We start from the raw sequence: 18,655 nt of genomic DNA on the forward strand, positions 1-18,655 counted from the left end.
GAAAGCTGGGAAGGCCCTGGGCACCAGACGCATCAATCCATGCTGTAACGAATCGCTGGATTCTGTGACTTCTCCCCAGGGCGCCCTTTCCTAGGCTATGGAGGTGAGCCCTCTATGCGATACCCTCCTGAGGGGGAAGAGGCATGCAGGACCTCACCGGGAGAGACCCCCGCCCATGGGTACATGGACTCTCATTTCGAAGAGGAACTCCCTAAATTACTCACTCACAACCTACTACAGCTACAACACCAAAACGAACGAGCTACTATTTGCTACTCTGGTGTAGTACCATTGTTTCATCACAAGGAGAAGTATTCTTGTGATGCTAGGAAGAAGGAGTGTCTGAGTAATACAGAACACTCAGGCAACAAAGAGAAAGGACTATGAAGCTGTAAGGGAGAAGACCCAGCAATGCGTCATAAAAACAGAAGAAGGAATTCTATTGGAAAGCGAAGCCCGGGCGTTTCAAGTCAGCTGTCCAGCGAGAGCTGAGAAAGACTGGGACGCACAGCATTTAAACCTGGATGAAAGCTGGCAATCCTTAAGTGGTGGCATGACCGAGAGTCGGTGGACTGTTCAGTCCTGAAACAACGCTAAGACCACAGACCCGCTTGTATCATGGAGCAGACTGCGAGCGAGAGCAAGAGAAGCAGAGAAGCGTAAAGCCAACCTGACGATGCGTGAGAAGTATCCCGTCCTGAGGACGGGCCCAGTGACACTAACCCCATTGAAAAGACGTAACTAGGAAAGCGGGAGACCCGGGAGCGATAACGAATAGAGCAAGTGTATGAATTACTATGTGAGCTCTGATAAGACTATCCGTAAGGAAACACATCAGGGAATCTTTGCTGGGGAATTCATACTTGTCCCAGTACAAGTAAAGAGTGGAAACCAAGTGAGAATCGTTACTGGAACATTCATAATCATCCCAGTAAAACTGAAGAAATAGAGAAAAGTGAGACCCGGTTCGAGTGTGTTTCTAACTGGCCCAGCCAGGGAAAAGAGTGGACATTGTCTCAAGAGAAAGTAAGAAACCTAATAAATCAAGTGAAAGTGAAGAAGAATCTCAGAAGGGGAAAGAACGCTGTCAAGGACACAATATAGAAGCTGAAGAGCCCTATTTTTTAACTATGCAATCTGGCAAAAGGAGTTGCTAAGATCTTCCTGCTAATAAGTTACTAAAGCGACTGTGCTGAAAAGCAAACCACAGGAGAAGGGAGTCATGCTCCTGTGCTATAGTTGCTTTTGATAGTGGTAGAGACAGAATAGCTTAGTTTTGGACAAAGCACAGATATTCCTTTTGGACTCACTGACGAGCACCCTAGTTAGTTTAGCACTAGCAAGGAAAACCCATAGCTTAGGGGTAGAGAGGAGTTTGCACCATTTCATTTAATCAATGAAATACTAGAAATTGGAAGATATTAGCCTCTGTATTTCTTCTGACCCATCACAGTGCTTTCTCTCCTACCTTCCCTCTACACCGCCTGCAACTTTGGTCTGTGGGGAGAGTGCAAGGGTGGAAAAGATACACAACATACAATTATACATGGGGCTTTAAACTTCAATCAGTATTTCATCTCGGAGATCTGAGCGACTTGGACAACTTAAGTTTTGCTCTTGTTTATTGAATCACTGTGGTAAATTAGACATAGGAGACAGACGCAACAACAGATTAAGGTTTCATTTTACTTTATCAAGGACAATAAATGCCTGCCTATCATAACCCTATTGCTAATGCTGGTGGTTCCGTATGCTAAGAAAATAATAGAAGACGGTTGTCAGGATGTCTGAAAATAGCAATCATCCTCTGTCTGAAACCTACTCTATCCTATGGCCTGCCCTAACACTAATAATAATAAAACACAAATCAGCCTACGGAAGTGTTCTGCTCCCTTCTTGGCTTGGGATGGCTGGTGCTTAATCCCCTACCCCTTTTAGAATTCCAGTTCTTTTCCCCCTTTTCGAGTTTCAGTCTCAGTCTCCGATGATGGCTCAAAATAAAAAGTCTCTGTTTCTCATGGTATTTCAAAAAGGAATCCTATCCCACTCAACGAGCTTGGATACAGTTCCAAAATCAAAGCGCTTCTGAATACTCTTGACACTCTGTTGGAGTTGAACTCCAAAATTCTTCAGCAGGATTCTCATAAGGTTGCCATGTACTTTCATTAACACAAGAATATGTTGATGTATGCAATTGTTATTCTTATTTACGTCAAAGTTCTGGTGCTTCTCAGCCTCCTGTGGTCTACAAGCTCTTCCATATGCTTGTTATATTGGCTTCACCCCCTCCAGGGTTTCTGGTTCTCCCAGCCTCTCCTGTGTTGGCCATATTTGAGTTGCAATTTCTCTGCCCCGCGAGGGCTTCTGGTTCACTCAACCTCTCGTGGGCTGCTTGGCCTCACTGGCCCTCTGTGTTGTGAAGGCATCATGAAGCAAGACACAGACAACAGAATACAAATTCAAACAAAATAACTTTATTAATTTAAATGTCAGGATGGTTGAAGGCCTAACTTGCCCAATGCTAAGATGGGATTTCCCTACCTGAACAAAACTAAGGAAAGTCAGAGTCAAAGAGTTCAACTTAAGTCTGTCTGTTTCCAAAACCTATCCTGCCCTCACAAGTAAAGCGAAACAATGTGTATGAATGTCAATAAGGAAATAAATGCTGATCAACATGAAGTTCTTATCTTCTTCTAGCTCTGTTACGCTCACCTGGTATCCACAGGGACACCACCAAGCCGGGTTACTTGCTGGTATGCTTTTCAGCTTTGCCCTGATGTGGTCTGCGGGAAAGGTTTTGCCTTGTGGTAGAATTAGGCGTGCTCTCCGTCCTGCCTTCTTTGCAGGGGTGCGTTGTCTTTCATGGGCGAGTGCGGTCCAGTTACTTCACTGACGCCGGCCCGTTTGATATTGTTCAGGTAGGTCTTATTGCTGTTCTTTAGTTTTGTTGCTATTCTACATGCCTTTCTGTGTTTAAAATGTCTCTTTTTTTCTCCCTTAGGTTTGCAGAGCTTCAGCCCGGCGAACTGGCTTGGTTGAGCCCCGCTGGTAAATGATGGTGCATTGAGAGCGCTGTGATGCACTAAGTAAGCGCTGTGCGCAGCGCTGTGAAGTCTTGCCTTTGCTAACCTGTGTTTTCCTTCCTTGTAGGTCGCGGTGTTCTTCAGCGCGAGTGGAATGTCCGGAGTGGTGCCAGCCGAGAGGCGACCAGCCAGGTAAGCCTTTTGAGCAGTTCGGAATTTGTAAATGTCTCTACTGCTTTCTTTAATGTTGCCTCTGTCTTCCTCTTTCAGGTCGTTCTATCCGGGAGGCGTGCAGATTTGAGGAAGCTGTTCTCAGTAGTTGTAAGTGTTTAAAGATGAAGACTGCAGGTAAGATGCTGCTGCTAATGATGTTCCTTTTGTCTCCTTGCAGGTTCTGCTTCTCCGAGGTTCGAAGGAATAGCTGCACACGGTGAGCGTCACGTTGCAAGCTGCAAAGTAACGCGAAGCATGTTGTCTTGTCCGGGTGTGGTTTAAATAGCCCCAACAAAATAGTCCAGGTAAAGTAGTTCCTAGGCTACCACACCCAAAACACTAGACCGCATAGATTGGTTCTTAGGAACCAAGCTATGTGGATGCTTCCATGTTGGCTGACAATACAATAAATTAGTTCCCAAGCACATTGTTTTTCATGGTGTATGAGCTTGGCGCCATAGGCGCCAGCACTGGCCCCATGAGGGCTTTTGAAGAGTATGCCAGGCTCTAGAGGCCCGAGTCCTGACTCCACCTAGCCAATAGGTTTGCCAGAGGGGGTTTTGGGCGAGGGTCGTGACAGCACTCCCCCCTAAGGCTCCTCCCATGGTGTTCCTTCTGTCTGGCCCAGGTTTGGTTGGGAAGTTCCGATGGAATTTCCTGATTAGACGTGGTGCGTGGATATTCTTACTGGGCTCCCAGAATCTATCTTGTGGCCCAAATCCTTTCCAATCGATGAGATAATATAGCTTGGTCGCAGAGTATTAAGAGTCCAAGATATCTTTGACTTCGAATTCTGGTTCTCTGTCAACAATTATGGGCTTAGGTGGTGTCCCAATCCGTGTGCTGGGTTGCATTGGTTTCAGGAGGGACACATGGAATACCGGGTGGATGTGTAGATTAAGTGGTAAATCCAGTTTCACGGCTGCTGGGTTGATAATTGCCTTAATGGTATAGGGTCCTAAGAATCTGGGATGAAAGGTCCGGGTTCCCTTGATGGGTATGAATTTAGCGGCTACCCAAACTTTGTCTCCTACTTGATAATCAAAGGCCTTTTTCCGGTGTAGGTCGGCAAATCTCTTTTGTTTTTCTTTGGCATGAATAAGGTGTTCCTTTGCCCTTTTGAAAGCCTGAGTAATGGTTGTGTGTAGAGTCTTCACCGCAGGCATTTCCAAGCTGGCTGGAAGGTCTAGTTCAGAGGTACGTTGATGTCTGCCATAAAGGGTATTGAAGGGCGTTTGTCCTGTGCTTGAATGCAAAGAATTGTTATGTGCATATTCGGCTATCCATAGTAGGTCTTTCCAATTCCTTTGTTCGTGGTGCAGCATGCACCGTAAATATTGCTCGAGTGTCTGATTGGTTCGCTCGGTTTGGCCGTCCGTTTGGGGATGGTGACTGGTAGATGGCGAACGTCGATCTGCGCCATTGCACAAAATTTTTTCCAGACTTTTGAAATAAACTGGCTGCCTCGATCAGAGACCAGAACCGAAGGGAAGCCATGTAGCTTAACCACGCCCTCCAGGAACACTTTTGCTAAAGTGGCTGCGTCTGGGAGGCCTTTGAGAGGAATAAAATGGGCCATCTTCGAGAATAAGTCCACAACTACAAGGATGGTTTTGAACCCTTGGCTTGGAGGTAGATCAGTGATGAAGTCAAGGGAAAGAGTGTGCCATGGAACTGGAGGAATGTCCAATGGTTGTAGGAGACCAGATGGTTTTTGTTTCTGTGATTTATTTTCTGCGCAGACACTGCAGGACTGAATATACTGAATGATGTCCTTACGCCAGGTAGTCGCCCAAAAGTTCTCTTTCACCTTAGCTAGGGTTTTGGCGATCCCAGGATGCCCTTCTATCAGTGAATCGTGACAGTTTGAAATAATATGCTGTTGTAATTCCTTCTTGGGTACATATAGGCGATCCCTAAAAAAGGGTAGATGGTCCTTGATGGTATATTGTTCTCCTTGAGTTTGCCATGCGATGTAGGCATCAGGATTCATTGTCCGTTGGATTTATTTTCGTAGTTCTGCTTGTGTTAAGGCTGTCGTGATACCCAAGAGTTTGTCTTCAGGTATAATAGGTACTGGGTCTGGAGTTGTATATACTATTTCATCTATGCCCATGCGAGATAAGGCATCCGCCTTTCCGTTTCTGACTCCTGGTCGAAATGTGATTACATGATCATATTCGGTGAAGAAAAGGGCCCACTGTAATTGGCGCGAGGACTGGGCCTTGGCTTTTTTGAGAGATTGCAGGTTTCGGTGTTCTGTGATGACTGCAATGGTGTGTCTGGCCCCCAGAAGGTAGTGCCTCCAGGCTTTGAAAGCGGATTTGATAGCCAGGAGTTCCTTGTCCGTGATGGCATAATTAATCTCTGGAGGTGAGAACTTTTTCGACCAGAAGGCCTCAGGATGTAGCTAGCCGGTTTCCGGGTCTCTCGGTGAAAGGACAGCCCCCATTGCGAGACTGGACGCATCAGTTTCAACGACATAAGGGAGGTCTGGACGAGGATGTTGCAGGATTGGAGCGGAGGTAAACCTTTGTTTAAGTTCGTGAAAGGCTTATTCTGCTTCTTCGGTCCAAGCAAACTTTTTATTGTTTTTTCGTAATAGTACTGTGATTGGATGCACAACCTGAGAGAAGTCTGGGATGAACCGGCCGTAGAAGTTCGCAAAGCCCAACATGCTTTGTACCCCTTTCAGAGACGTCGGTGAAGGCCATTTCAGAATGGCACCTACCTTGTGCATGTCCATTCTGAAGCCTCCTGGAGTAAGGATAAAAGCAAGAAATTCTACTTCGGTGACGTGAAAAAAGCATTTTTCAAGCTTTGTAAACAAGCGATGTGGACAGAGCTTGGTGAGGACTGAACAAACGTGCCTGACATGATCTTGTTCCGAGGCTGAGTATACTAAGATGTCGTCTATGTACACTAAGGCGCACACATCAATTAACTCCCTTAAGACGTCATTCATGAAATACTGGAATCCCGCAGGAGAGTTGCATAACCCAAAGGGCATGACTTGATATTCAAACAAGCCGTACTTAGTACGGAAGGTGGTTTTCCATTCATCTCCTTTTCTGACTCGGACCAGGTGATACGCTCCTCGAAGGTCCAATTTGGTATAAATCTGGGCATCTTTAACTTGGTCTAGCATCTCAGGGATAAGTGGCAAGGGGTAGCGGTTATTCACGGGGATCTGGTTCAATGCGCGGTAATCAATACAGGTTCTCAAGTCTCCTTCCTTTTTCGGTACGAAGAACAAAGGACTGGCTGCGGGGGACTTCGAAGGACGGATAAATCCGTTTGCAAGGTACTGGTCTAAATAGGATTTCAAATGAAGGTTTTCTGGTTCTGTGAGAGCGTAAATCCTCCCTCAAGGGATTTGTGCACCAGGAACAAGGTCGATCCGACAGTCATAGGGCCTTTGCGGCAGCAATGTATTGGCTTGGTCCTTTCGGAAAACATCCTGGAAATCCTGGTATTCACTTGGCAAGGTATTAGTTGCTCCCAGGGTTGATACTGTCGCTCCGGGAGTCATGGGGATACAGACGTCGGGTTTCTCCTCTTGGTAATAGCAGGCAGGGGAGCAGTCACCGGGGAAGGTTAATTTTCGTGCCTGCCAGTCTATCAAAGGGTTGTGAGCAACCAAACATGGCATCCCTAGTATTAGCCTGAACTGAGGTGCCTTGATGAGATCGAATGAAATAGACTCCCGATGTCCGTCCCGGCACAGCAAGGTTACCCTGGATGTGCACTGGGTTACTGGTCCGGAAGCGATTTCTGTCCCATCCACGGTGGTAACCTTGTCCATAGTTGGCTTAGAACACAAAGGAAGCCCCATCTCTGCTGCCAGTTCTTGATCAATATAATTTCCAACTGCTCCGCTATCGATGTATGCTTCAACGGCATGCATTCTTGACGACTGTTGGTGGTTAATTAAGATCACTGGTATTGCAAAGTGCGAGGTCAGCAACTCTTTCTTCTCACTCGACAAACTGACCTCTACGTTTGTCGACCTTGGTAGTTATCTGATTCCTTAGCTTCATCCTTCTCTGTGGCCCCGACTGTTCTTCTTGGGGGTTTTACTGGACAGTCCTTCAGGAAATTTCCTGGTTTCCCACAATACAAACAAAGCTGTTGTTGTCTTCTTTTGTCCCGCTCTTATTTTGTTAATGGAGACCGTATCCCTCCAATCTGCATGGGTTCTACAGCATTTTCTGGTATACGGGGTGTGTTTTCCCTTGGTTGAACATACACGGTCCGAGGGTCCGTCTTAGACCGGTCTGCCTTTCGGTCCTGCAACCGGTGGTCTAGCTGCACGACCAGATTGATGAATTCTGCACAGTCTCTGGGTGGATCAACCACCTGGGCTAAGATGTCCTTTAATTCGCCTCGTAAGCCTCGATGGAATAACGTGGTTTTTTTGTTTTCTGGCCACCTAGCTTTGGCAACCAGTCTGTTGAAGGTAGCAATGTACGTTAACAAGTCCTGATTCCCCTGTTGGAGGGACAAGAGTTCATTGTCTACTGCTTGTTCTTGGGTATGGCGAGCAAAAAGCTTTTCCATTTCTCTTTGGAACCCCCCAAAGTCATGTAATCGAGGATTGTCATGGGTTACCAACGGCACCGACCAATCTGCTGCACTACCAGTCAGGTATGATATGATATGATATGGCATTTGTAACGCGCCTGTACACAAGTGTTTCAAGGCACGATAAGACAAAAGCTACCAGAGCTTGGGTCGTTTGGAAATGCTCCAGGCCTACAAAGAAAATGAAGGCTGCACTGATTGATGAATGCCGCATACTTCCGTGGGTCGCCTGAGAACCTTTCTGATGGTGCAAGGGGCACTGTTCCAGGTAACGTGATCTGTACCGGAGTGGGTGGTATGGCAGGGTTTTGCATCGTTGGATTGCTTCCAGGTAGAGGCGTCTGTCCTGCCTGTGATTGCAAGTATTGCCTGCTAATCTCTTCAGTGCATTCTTTGGTCACTATTAGGTCTCCCCGGAGGGCATTAGTCTCTTGTCGGGCAGAATGAACCTCAGCACAAAGCTATCCTAGTAATTGGGCCAATTGGTCCATTTCTGATGTCTCCATGGCGCCCAGGTGGATTTCTTATGGTAGGCTTTGCGTTCTGTTACGCTCACCTGGTATCCACAGGGACGCCACCCAGCCGGGTTACTCGCTGGTATGCTTCTCAGCTTTGCCCTGATGTGGTCTGCGGGAAAGGTTCTGCCTTGTAGTAGAATTAGGCGTGCTCTCCGTCCTCCCTTCTTTGCAGGGGCGTGTTGTCTTTCATGGGTGAGTGCGGTCCAGTTACTTCACTGACGCCGGCCCGTTTGATATTGTTCAGGTAGGTCTTATTGCTGTTCTTTAGTTTTGTTGCTATCCTGCATGCCTTTCTTTATTTAAAATGTCTCTTTTTTCTCCCTTGGGTATGCGGAGCTTCAGCGCGGCGAACTGGCTTGGTTGAGCCCTGCTGGTAAATGATGGCGCATTGAGAGCGCTATGATGCGGTAAGTAAGCGCTATGCGCAGCGCTGCACAGTCTTGCCTTTGCTAACCTGTGTTTTCCTTCCTTGTAGGTCGCAGTGTTCTTCAGCGCAAGTGGAATGGTCGGAGTGGTGCCAACCGAGAGGCGACCAGCCAGGTAAGCCTTTTGAGCAGTTCGTAATTTGTAAATGTCTCTACTGCTTTCTTTAATGTTGCCTCTATCTTCCTCTTTCAGGTTGTTCTGTCCGGGAGGCGTGCAGATTTGAGGAAGCTGTTCTCAGTAGCTGCGAGTGTTTAAAGATGAAGACTGCAGGTAAGATGCTGCTGCTAATGATGTTCCTTTTGTCTCCTTGCAGGTTTTGCTTCTCAGAGGTTCGAGGGAATAGCTGGACACGGTGAGTGTCACGTTGCAAGCTTCAAAGTAACGTGAAGCGTGTTGTCTTGTTCGGGTGTGGTTTAAATAGCCCCAACAAAATAGTCCAGGTAAAGTAGTCCCTAGGCTACCACACCCAAAACACTAGACCGCATAGCTTGGTTCTTAGGAACCAAGCTATGTGAATGCCTCCATGTTGGCTGACAATACAATAAATTAGTTCCCAAGCACATTGTTTTTCATGGTGTATGAGCCTGGCGCCATAGGTGCCAGGACTGACCCCATGAGGGCTTTTGAAGAGGATGCCAGGCTGTAGAGGCCCGAGTCCTGACTCCACCTGGCCAATGGGTTTGCCAAAGGGGGTTTTGGGCGAGGGTCGTGACGAGCTCTTGGCTTCCCTTTCAGCTCCCCTTGCCCAAGTTCAAGAGTTCCGCAAAAGTCTCAAGATTACCTTTTCCCAGTTCAAGGAAATATAGTTCCACACAATCCTTGTGGTTCCCTTCCCCAAGTTCGATGTAATAAAGTTCACACAAAAACGGGGTCTTGAAGCTCCGTCCTCAAGACAGCATTTGTTGTTTCTCAAATCTCAGGGTTCTCTTCCCTAAGATTTCAATGTAGCACTTGCAATGGATACAACCTTTTAAATGTTCAACACAAAATAGGTCCACTTGACCCTCTTTCTGGGCCGCTTTACCAGTTCACTCGCAGTGCTCCTTGGTTTATTTCACAATGTCTTTCATTTTTCATCACGTAGGGCTCACTGGTCTAGGCGCAGTTGTCCAACCACATGGTCCACCCATCACAGGTTGCGCAACCAGGAACCCTTATTGGCTATGTATGCCGTTTTACACTTTTCTGATTTCTCCTGGTTAGCCTCTTGCCTCTGTACCACTCGTTATACACTTCTTGCCATCCTTTGGCTTTGCCGTATTGTATCCATTTATGAAGTTCACTTTATGGTGGTCTTTTCCCTGCCCCAGCTTTCTGTGATATTCTTCCACACTTGCGATTTTATTAGTAAATTGTTTGCAAATGTGCACTTTCCCGTTTGACTGTCATCCGTTATTAACTTTGCCCATTAAGTGTTATTCAGTTCTGTATGCAATGAGATGGGCTAAAGTGGGGAGAGGTCTTACAATAGCCTATAAAGTCTGGGTGAGGGTTAGGTTGGTCTTCAATAGTCAAAGGGGATACCATGTCTCGCCTGCGCGCACCCCACTCCCAATCCCCAAGAACCCACCACCAAGGTGATCCTCCCTCGCTTCTCGACCACCCAGGGTCAGGATTCAAGAGCAATGGCCTTTTCCTTGCCAACTGAAAAGAGGATCCAGGGCTAGTAGGAGTGATAATACCCTTGGGTTACTCACAGCATGTGGCAGCGTTTCTAACCCCTAGTTTTTCTGACTTGTACAGCATCTCCTAAGTGCCTTGGCCTCGTCAGCTGTATGTGTGTGGCAGTATCTCTAACCCCTTTATTGGCTGCTTTGAGTCCAACTGCCAGCCTCCACTTTTTCAGTGCAAGCCATGTATATGGGTGTTGGCGTCATCGTTTAGAAAAGGCAGCAGTGACTCTGGTACCTGCGTAGCCGCACCCTCTTGTTTGTCACCTCTCCTGCAGCGCTCCATTGCTGCCTCGTCTTCATTCATGCGCACTGGTGCGTCTGGTTTCTCCTACGCTGGTCTCCCATTCTACAAGACCTTGGATCGTCGGACATCTGCCCGCCTGTGCTCAGCATCGTTCCGCAGGCTCTGAGATTCCTCCGCACACCACATATTGGGCATGGTCCTGCCTCCAGGTTTACTCCGCCCAGTGTTGCGGCTAAGGCGCTGCCTGTACGCAGGATCCTTCATGCTTCCTGTTCCTCTCCTCTAGGTACCCTCCTGCTTCCTTTTGTCTTCCTCTATACAGTGAGAATGAACCAGATTGGTTCCATGTTTCTTGCACAGAAGTCCACAGAGTGGGGTCAGCAGCCAAGCCCTCACCAATTAAAGGGTCCTTAGTCTCAGAATATGGTTTGCCTCCCAGGTAACCCATAAACAATAGGGTTTTAGTCTCAAAAGAAGGTGTCATTATATCCTTGTTTAGGAACTCCTTGTCCTCTAAGGGGGAAGTCACCCCCAGTGAGATTCCACTCGCCCTGTCCTCTACGGAGTGTCTTGCATAGCAGGCTAACTTCTCTAGTCCCAAAGAGGGGTGGGGGAGGGGACACAATCCTTGGATTCGTCACCTTACTCAGAATCCCTCAGTGGAATATATCCCTGTAGTAGATAGCTACCAATTGTAACAAATCAAGAGAATGCGTCCCTTCTCCCCAATGAAGAAACCCCCCCCCCCCTTGTGAGGCTACGGAAGTGAGCCCGTTCAGCAACAAATATCATTGGTGATGTGACCACAAAGCAATCGTGGTGGGCAGGCTGCCCGTTAAATGACACCGACACCATCCTATGTAGGAAGCAACTAACGGTCTGGTTACCCATAGTGATATCGAGAAGAAGAGAGAACGTTGCGGAAAGCGAACCGAGAAGCAAACCGAAGGAAGGAGGAGGTCCCAAGTATCTACAGGCACCAGAGAAGTTCCCCTGCAATACTGAAGGTAACGGGAAGAACGGGAATACCAGGAAGCCAAAAGGGACTTGTTATAGAATTAGAGAAACTCGTCCCAGTGCAAATGACAAAAGTGTGAAGCCCAAGATGAACTTCAACTGTCTTAATGTTTTAAAGAGAATCATAGAAACCCCAAAGAGTGAGAGAAATAGAATTGGAGTATCACTACCTTGGGAACAGGTGAAAAGAACCTATTATCCAAGAAACAAAGAGTGGAGCATATCGGAGAGGCATAACTGTGAGCTAAAGACCAGAGTGTCATGACCACTGTGAGGGGGCACAAGTTGTGCCACAAGCAGGCTCATACCAGAACCCTGAGGGCCTTAAAACCACTGCAAAAGGGCTCATGGAGCCAGTCCTGGCACCCTTGGCACCAGGCTCATATGTAGGAAGGAAGGGCTGTTCAAATTAGGTCCCATTTATATACATGGGCCTTTAAATCCAACATGGAAGCACCCACACAGTCTAGTTCTAAGAACCAAGCCATGCGGTGTAGTGTTTTGGGTGTGGCAGGCCTGGAACTACTTTCCCTGGGCTATATAAACCACACCCTGAGTGCAGAACACGCTTCGTGTTATTCTGCAACCAGCAGCGTGACGCTCACTGTGTCCAGCTCCTGGTCTTCAGCATCTTCCTGTAATCCTGCAAGAACAAGAGTATTCTGTCTTACCTGAGAAAACACCATCCAGCCCTCAGCATCTCAACTGGGCTGCAATCTGTGGAAACTGAGAGAAGAAGAAACATCACTCACCTGTGAGTACTAGCTTAAGGACTTCCGGCGAACCGCTACCACAGCTGCTGTTCGAATATTACGACCTGCAATAACGAGAAAGGGAAAAACAATATTAGAACGCGCTCTTCCAAAACATCTAATTCCATCTGTCTTTCCTGAATTCCATCGCGCTACTCCACGCTTCCATCCGGAGCACCACAGCAACATCTTCAAAGGAAAAGAGACATACTCAGGTTTGCTTTCAATATTAAACAACCGCACAGCGCTGTACTTACCTTAACGGATTCCGGGGGCCTGTTTTTCATTGCGCTCTCATCCACTCGCAGCACCACAGTGGCCTGTGAGGAGAAGAAGAAAACACAGGTTAGCTTTAAAAGACAATAAAGGCGCTGCGCTTCGTGCTTTCTCTTACCTAGAAACGTGCCTCTCCATCCGGCACACCAGCATCAAGACCTTCGCACCTGAAAAGGAAATAACTACATTAACGAATCCCCACCATAAACAGAACAAAGACTTACAATTAACAAATCTACCTGCCTACTAGCAGATTCGGGGTCACTGCAGGCCTAGGCCCAAGGAAGGCGTTCTGCACCAGTGAAGCAACTCGGGCAGCTCGCGAACAAACGTCAAGCACCCCTGCACAAGAAACGCAGGACGGATAGCTCACCCTACAAATAACTAAGGTGAGAAAAGAACCCAGTGGGAAGGGAATCGGTCAGAGGGAGGTGGGAGATTCACCCATTACAGACAGTTGTCACAAATCCTCCCTTGAACTAACATGCATGTCTCCTTCTTGCTGCAAAAATGCTTAGTCTGGCATCAGTGTTGGTGCACATTAAGGTGCGTTCTGTGACAATTCACAAGGTGTCGTTCCTTCTCCCCAAAGGGGAGACCTTTTCCATGAGGTTAGGGAGGTACAGTCACTACCCAGTAGTTCCCCTAAGGGTAGTTTGATGGGGGAGGACCTCATGGGGACAAGGATGACCCCAGAGGGTATAGCCCATTGAATATTGTCACTCCCCCAATATTCGCTAGCCCCCTCACTGTTCAGAACCATTTTATTGAAAGTAAACCTATGTATTGTTGTAACACAGGGGATCAAGCCAAAGCCAAATGTCTTAGGACGTAGAAGAGTACCGGAGACCTGAAGATCATTGACTGTGCTAGTACTGGTACGAGGTGTCCCTGAGGAGGCATGAGGATTAAGGTATCAACAGAAACAAAGAGCTTTTACAAAGGTGGGACTGGCAACATTGTATAAGTATAGACGATGGACTAACAAACCTGTCAAACCCAGTCAGGAGAGGCAACAGGTGTGGAAACCAGCACGAGATTCAAACGTTGTGTGGAGACCAGAGATTGGGAAAAACATTTTTTTTAGACACCAGGAGGAGGGAGTCCTCCTGGAGAAGGGGCTAAAGCTCTTGGAACCTACTCTAAAGATGCATGGGGAAGGGAGACATTCCCCCTAGCTTTGTTGTGAACTGTGCCAAGCAATAAAAGGAGATGGGAGTCCTTCTTCAAGTTCGGAACTGGGAGTTGTGCTAGAGATACCAGGGGAAGGGAGTCATTCCCCCTGGTTTTATTGGGAACTGTATAGATCTACGCCAGGAGAGAGGAGCTATTCTCCTGGACGTGGAATTGTATAAAGGCTGTGTGGAACCTGCAAGCCGGGGAAAGGGAGTCATTCCCCCTGGCTGTCACGGATGGCACTCAGTTAAGAGTGGCACAGGACACCCAGCAAGGGTTTGGGTGGTTGTGCCGAAGTAAGGTGGACAGATAAGTACACACACAGCTGAAAGAAAAGAGAACGAAGAGTAGGCAAGTGTAGCAAGGAAATAAGGTACAGAATGGATTCCCTCTTGTGGTGTATGCAGATATAGGAAAAGAGTATTCCACGGACCTTAGGAAAGCTCTAGCCTTCTGCACAGTTTGCTATAACAGAGGCCCACGCTGTTTGCTCATGGCTTGGAACAACAGCTATGGGTGTCTGTAACGCAGAAACGAGACAAGGGAAGGGGCAGAGGTTGCCGATGGAAACCAACAGACAAGCTCTGTACAAAGGGGTCTACAAACAGTACAAGAGAAGACACTAACAGACAAATCCAGGAAAAAGGAAGTTGATAAGCAAACTAGCAGAAGGAAATGAAGGAAAAGCCGTATAACAGGATTAGATAGGGATAAAGAACAGAGGGTTTAAACCAGGAAAGCAAGGGAGTAGCAGTCAGGAAACAGGGGGACTGTAATAACTGAAAGTAAAATATGCAGGTAAACTGTTGTGGATAGCAGAGGACGGTAGGGTACAAGGTAGAAAGCTCAGAGAAGCAGGGAAGCAATGAGTAAGCCCAAAAGGAGCAGGGCTGTAAGGAAGGAAGCCCAGAGGGAAAGGGCTTAGGGCAGCGGAGTGAAGGAGGCTGCACGGCAAGGAGCCCAGAAGGGCCGGGCAGCAAGGAGTGAGCCCAGAGGAGCAGGGCCGCTGGCTGTAGAAGTCTGCAGAGGACTGTAGAAGGCTGCTAGACTGGAAGCCCAGCGGACGAAGACTGTAGGTTGAAGGCAGCGGAGCGTGATCGGCTGCAATGCAGGAGCCTGGAAGGCAAGGACGGAAGGTAGCAGCGGAGCGTGATCAGCTGCAAGGCTGGAGCCTGGAAGGTAAGGACGGAAGGTAGCAGCGGAGCGTGATCGGCTGCAATGCAGAGAGCCCGGCAGGGCACTGGAATCAAAGCAGGAGTAAGGAGGATCCGCATACAAAGATCCGTAGCTCGAAGCAAAAAGGTGCTGGAAGGACTCTTAATGCAAGAGACTGAGCCCCTGCAGGCAGCAGCTTATATACCGCCCTGCCCAGCACAGAGGCAGGCTAATTGGTCGCACCTGGATCAGCACACCTGCATACAATCTGCCTCCTCCCTCTATGTTCCTGAGCTGGTGGGAGCAGAGCTGATCCTTTGGGCTTCTGGGGATTGTAGTTCCGATGATGACAAATAGGAATAGCCGGGAATAGATGGTTATAGCCAAGTGCATTGTGGTAAGTGAAGTTTGTTGGAAAAAATAGGAAAGCACCAAAGTCTCGCAAATGGGAAATAAGGTCCATATTGATCGCCAAAGTATGCGCCCATGGCGCAGGCATGACACTGGCATTCTTGTCGCAAGAGAGCATGCTTTTAAACACTACCCCAGCATCAGGAGAAGGGAGACATTCTCCGGGAAAAGGAACTTTCTGTTAGATTATCTTTTAGGTATAGTTTGAGGGATAGAAGTAGGTTGTGACACAGGACGTAAGTCTGTAGCCAACACCATGCAACCTTTGTGTCAGCTCCCTTCTTCGACACCCTTCCAGTTCCCACGGGTTTTAATGTAATCCTTCATACATCAATTAATGTCCTTATTTTGGATTGATTTTCGATTTAATGTTTATTACTAAAATTTGGTTGATGGAAGACTTGCTAGCAGCCCTTAATGATCTGGCTCCAGCGGGTTACATTACATTAGCTCAGAGCTGTCAGGTTAAAACTGGAGGTGGTATGGCTATACTTTTCAAGGATTCAATACAAATGCTGAAAGGAATTGTCCAAATAAAGGATCCTCTGAGAATTTACACTAGAAATGTATTCTAGATTCCACATCTTCAGTCAATTTGTTATTAATTTATTGACCACCCTCATCAATGCAATTTTAACAGCTGTATTTATGTAGTAGCACAGATATTATCTGCTAGTTCTCGTTTGTTGATTTAAGGTTTTCTTAACTTTTGGTTTGAGGCTGTTAACATGCAAATACTACATTTATAGTTGAGGAGATGCCAGATTTGCGCTTTGAGCAGCATGTGCACATCCTAACACATATGGCTGGTAAGACGTTCAATTGTATTTTTGGCAATTCTGAAGCAGTCAGTTTGCCATCATCTGGGAGTAGACCATGCAGACCCTTTTGTCATAAGGTCAGAAAATTCAAACGTGAGTAGCGTAATCAATAAGCAAACCCAAATTACTCATAAATGGAAGAATATACATCCTGTTCCCCTCGGCCTCTGTGGTACCACTGTTGGAAAAGGATGATGTAAATCCTTCTCTGACTTTAGTCCTATTCTTTACTAAAGTGGAAAAAGCAGTTGATCATTTATCTCCAGGATACAGTAATACGCTGATACCGTATTAACAGAGATAAATCATGGTATTCCCCAGCGCTTTTAAAAGGAAAATAAAGGCTCTCGAACAGCTGGAACTTTAAGAGTAAGAAATATGGACAGAATATGAAAATAGCGTATATGCACAAATGACACAATTACAAAAATATGAGCTTTAAAATAGGGCTTGTGCAGTGTTGTCACTGAGGCTAGCACTAGCAGAGCACGCAAAGTAACTCAGCTGCTGTTTGCTGTCTGTCAAAAAGTCTATGTAGGCTAAGGCTCGATGCACACAATGCAGAATTATGGAACACTAGGTTTAAAAGAAATTACAGGACCACATAAAAACATGATGATGAAGAAAGGTAGACTTTGCAGCATCCCTTGTATGGAAGAAGGACGGTTTAGGATGGAGCCATAGCCCGTATCCAGTGACCAAGTCAAGAATATATAAGCTCCTGCCTGGTACCAGTTTGCAGGAGAAAGGAGCGGTTGAGGGACAGAAGAGACCGTTCAGGCAGCAGAGTTATTTGCTTCTATCCTCATTTCTGTAAAAAATACATTTGTTATCCCTGCAAGATAGACTCTTGGCCTTACTTCCCTAGAGGGGTGGGTGCATTTATTCTGGTGTGTGAGCGTGATTAGGGGTACCCTTATAATTGTGGATACCCCTGTAATTTGGACTACCCTTACAGAGCCTCTGGCCCTCTCCAGTCTTATAGTTCCTACAGAAACATTATGGGAAGATTTAGCTCCGCTCTTTGCTGATAAAATAAATAAAATTCATCAGGGTTTGACTAAACTTTTACTCAGCGGTGACCTGTTTTAATTAATAGTAATGCACTTAACACAGAGGGTGATTTGACTGTCTTTCAAAAAATATCGAAAATGTCTCTGCTAGAAAACATGGCCTCTTGCTGAACCAGTGGTGCACCACGGAAAACTGCCCAGCTAGGATTATGAGGGACGCAAGAACCGTAATTTTATTTTATTTTTATTTTAATGTGATATAGTTTATAAATAGACATTACACATAAAAAATTAAATACACATAAATAATATTTTCAGATATAGACACTAATTAATTATACATTAACACTTGTTACCTAAACTATTCAGACACATAAACCTAAAATTATGAGAATCATGAAAATCAATTGATATACACCCTAAAACATGATATAATGATAAAAAATACTTAGATATCTAAATTTCATAAAACCGTACATCTGTCTCATTATAAGTCTTCACACATGCAAACATAATAAATCGTAATTTAAGGATTAAGGATTGACCACGAAAGAAAAAATGGCCATAAAACAAATGCTTCAGGTGGAAATTCCCAGTTGGCTCTCTACTACCAACCAAACATTGTACATTGCAATCAGGCGGCTCATATGCTGTGAATTTACACTGCTCCACCAGAAAGCCAATTCTGCAATGGAGTGTAGATTACGTACATATCTTCCATATTGGGTCTGGTATGTTGTGCGTAGTTTAGGGCAGTTAGTTAGCACATGTCTCCCCGATTCTGCTATTGACTGGTTCTTACATATTCGGCAGTATCGTTCAGACTGGTAGCTGGTTAATTACACCATTACCGACCAAAACCAGCAAGTAGTTCACCCTAAGTAGCAATATAAAACACCTCAGTCTGACTGCTGGACAAAGATTGAAATAAAACTGTGGCTCATTATACGAGTATAGCACAAACTTGGTAAATTGATAGGACTTTAAGTTCTCCAAATGAGCATAATTTCATATCCAATCGTGCATATCCGATTTGTTTTTAGAGAGTGCCGTCCTAGTTTTAGGAGTAAACCCATCAGATCGAATATGCCACCCAATGTCTTTCAAATAAATATCGACCTTATCTTTGAGGAAAAAGATTCTAGTTTCTTTACAAGATTCCACCCTCAAGGTTTCAACAAGAGGGTTACCTGTTCTGCTCAGGATCAGTAGATATAATATATATAGCCATCGGTATGCAGGTTGGGAGGCCTAAGATCTTTCTCCAATATTTGCCTTCCACAACCTGCAACCAATTTAAATCCATATTTAGGAGAGCTTCCAGGCCGTAAATCAGCATCGGAACTAGGACCT

At 46.2% G+C, this 18,655-nt stretch overlaps 1 protein-coding gene across 3 annotated transcripts in view; it reads left to right on the forward strand.

Annotated features, from left to right (window-relative positions):
* AGL (amylo-alpha-1,6-glucosidase and 4-alpha-glucanotransferase) overlaps nucleotides 1-18,655 on the forward strand; it is a 973,499-nt gene that overhangs the window by 246,792 nt on the left and 708,052 nt on the right. The gene's annotated exons all lie outside the window — the stretch shown is intronic.

This window comes from Ambystoma mexicanum, chromosome 1q, assembly GCF_040938575.1.
Source record: "Ambystoma mexicanum isolate Mex_15411 chromosome 1q, UKY_AmexF1_1, whole genome shotgun sequence".
NCBI classification, from domain to species: Eukaryota; Metazoa; Chordata; class Amphibia; order Caudata; family Ambystomatidae; genus Ambystoma; species Ambystoma mexicanum.